Below are 3,455 nucleotides of genomic sequence, written 5' to 3' on the forward strand. Positions count from 1 at the left end.
ATATAACTTTATGCAAGCAATAGTGCAGTTGTAGAGTGAAACTGAGGACTTTTATTTTGCGAAAAGGACCCGTTGGCTGTACATTATCCAACTTATTACACAGCTATTTTAATAATAATACTCACATAAAATATTTAAGCAACTAACTGAAAAGAAAGAGTGGCACAAAGAATTAAATCAATGGATGTGTAAAAAAATGTAATGAATAATCTGTACATATTTGAGTGCTTCGTGTGGCAAATTGGCAATGCAAAAGCCATCGATACATGTACAGCTCAGTGCTGACCAGGCGTAATGGTCGGATAGGGGATTAGGCAGCATTGCATTGTGGGATGTCAGCAGGAAGACGAGTTCGATTACATTGTTTCACATAAAACATTAACCTGCAATTACAGTTATGCAATTATGAAATGCCTTAAATGTTAGAAAATAATACATTTTGCAATTATGAAATGCCTTAAAGTCCCACTCCGATCATATTTTTGAGCTATTTTTAAACATTCCCAGTGGTCTTTAAATTATGATTATGCCATTTTTAGCCAAAATCACAAAACCTGTGCCGTTTTCTGGGACTTTGCTTCAGCAGAGCGGCAGTAGCTCATTAGAAATTCGCCTCTGCGTTGTGGGCGGAGCCGTTGGCACGGAGACGCCCCTCCCCCTCCCCGTTGCTGAGAGCTCTGTCTCTCCCGCTAGCTTAAATCCCCAAACTGTCAATACCGGTGCAACAAAAATGGAGAACAATATTGGAGCTATCCAGCCGTACAGTTTTGAGCCAGATGCCAGCTCGGACGAGGAACAAGAGGACGTACATAGATCTAGTCGTCGTCTACAAGTGGATGTATCAGAATGGTATTGTTTTTGTAATCTCTTGAATTGACTATTTCAGGCCAATAACTCCTAATAACATGTTAGTAAATAAATATGTTTGTGGACATGCTCCAAACATTTAGTCAGATTAACCTTTTTGAAGTTGATAGTGTCTTGATGGAAGGCACTGCATCCGGCTTCAAAAACAATTTATTGACGAAGCCCATTTTCTTCTCCTGCCAGTTGGTGAAACAGTCTTCTGTAAAGTGCTGAACGCAAACCGATGTGTGGTTTTTAACATTGCCGTGACCAAGGAACGTAATCCATCTATCTCTCACAGCAACATGTTTTGGTAAAGCATGAAAGCTAATACCACTATTTCTCCTCTTAGCATTGCAACCCGCTACCGCACATAGGTGTTGATCCGCCATCGTCTTCTCTACTCCTCAGAACCTGAGCGGGCGTGGCGGGGAGTATGAGCTTGTGGCCCCGCCCAGTGGAGTTACTACGTCACAACTCCAGTCTATTTCAAACGGCATTTTTGCGTCTGCTACTGATTCACAGCCATTTGAATGTAGAAATACTCAGAAATACAACTTTGAGCTTATTTTTCTAAAGATATGTCCTCTAACATAAGAAAAATGCCACAAGAACATGTTAACACCTAGAAAAACATTATTTTCATCGGAGTGGGTCTTTAAATACTAGAAAAGAATGCATTGTACAATTACGCAATTATGAAATGTTAGTGTGACCTAAATATCTGCACTGTTTAAACTATTAAGACAGGACAACTGTAAAAAAAAATGATGATGAATTATGAATAAAGTACATATTGGCATATGCAACAATAAATTTGTGTGACTTTACAGTATTTTCCTGGCTACTTTGCAGTATTTGTTTCTTTGTTTGTTTGTTATACTACATGTGTAGTTCGTACAGATTTGTTATAAAATCGTCTGCTTAATGCATAAATGTAATGAATTCAATGACAATGATTTGTTGTGACGCAACATTTTATTAAATCTTCCAAAAAAAGACAACAACAACATGAAAATTAGAATAGGACCTTACGTTTGTTCATCCCGGAGGACCTTACGTTTGTTCATCCCATCATCGTGAAAATAAATATGCTATCATTAATATATGCTGTAAGTTACGTTCTTTATTTTTTTTATTCGACATTTTATGTGTTGTACTACAGCACATTCAAGAATATTTGCATGTTTCTCAAGCAGGAACATCTGCAAATGTGCGTGGTGGGGTCTGCAGTCGATCTAGGGACAGTTTCGCTTTGCATGTTTAAAAAAAAACATTTATTTATTTTGCAGAACTTATGCATAACTACCAGCTCAGGAAAGTTAAGCAAGGTGTACAAACAAACAAACAATGGTAACAGAAAATAAATATCCTGGGTTTGCATACATCAAATTATGTAATTATACACAAAACAGAAAGAAAAGCATAATAATAAGGTCAAGTCATATCTTTGAATAAATCATCATAATGCATCGAAAATTTTCACTTTTTTTGTTATTTATAAGTCTAAGGGACGAAATAAAAGAGTTAAATTCAGCAAGAAAAAAAAAAGCTCAAAAGAGATTTAAGCCATTTTTGCTTGTGGATGAAGAATTTTGCATACAAGATAAAGAAATTAACAATATATTCAAGGGATAGCAACTTTTCATAATAAAAGATAACCTCTTTGAGAATGAAGGTGTGGGCTAAAAACAAAAGAAATTAATTCAACCCAAAATCTATTGGTTATTACAGTCACAAAATAAATGGGCGGCTGTTTCTTCAACAAAACCACAGAAAGAGCAAGTTTCATCAATATCAGAATATTTAGAGATGGAAGAGTTAACAGGATAGATCTAATGAAGGATTTTTTAATGAATTTCCTTAACTTGTTGGATACACTAATTTACTAGGTAAAAGCCAGGCCTTTTTCCAATTTACATTTGTTACAAGGGATCCCCAATAGAATTGACCCCTTGGAGTAATCTTTCTCTTCATTTGAAAAATTGTACGAATATGTCTGTTGCATTTTCAATCTATAAAATCAATACCGCCCAAGGTTTCGACATGGAACAACTGCATTCAGCTTGTTTACATAAGCATTCTCTGCACTCGTCTGACGCTATCACTTTCAGTACTCATTGAGTCCCCCTAGTCTAGTGGACTGGATATAACATCACAACTAAATAGGTAATTTACAATACCCTGACACCTTCCCCTTTTAGTACAATACTTCAGGTTACGATTCTGGTTACCTTATGAACTCCATATTTCAGTAACCTTACATAACAAAGATGACTATGTATTTAACTCTCTAGAACTCACTTACCAGAACATATTTTCTTTAAACACAACATTACTCTGTCTTTGCAATCATTTGTCAGGTTCTTAATTTCCACAACAAATGACAGAATATTAATTATTATGTTCAGGAATAACCAAGCCTGGTCACATAAAGACATTGTTACCGACAACTCATAAGTCCAACCGCTCAGTTGGCTTACTCACTCTGCCTGATCTGGTGATATTATAATGGAAGAATTTGAATAAATTCTGACTATGGTGTTTCCCACGGGGAATATTTCACTAACTTAACCAACATAAAATCAAAGAGGGAATAACGTTTGAGT

The sequence above is a fragment of the Rhinichthys klamathensis genome, unplaced genomic scaffold, assembly GCF_029890125.1.
Source record: "Rhinichthys klamathensis goyatoka isolate OS25496 unplaced genomic scaffold, OSU_Roscu_1.1 h1tg000318l_1, whole genome shotgun sequence".
NCBI classification, from domain to species: Eukaryota; Metazoa; Chordata; class Actinopteri; order Cypriniformes; family Leuciscidae; genus Rhinichthys; species Rhinichthys klamathensis.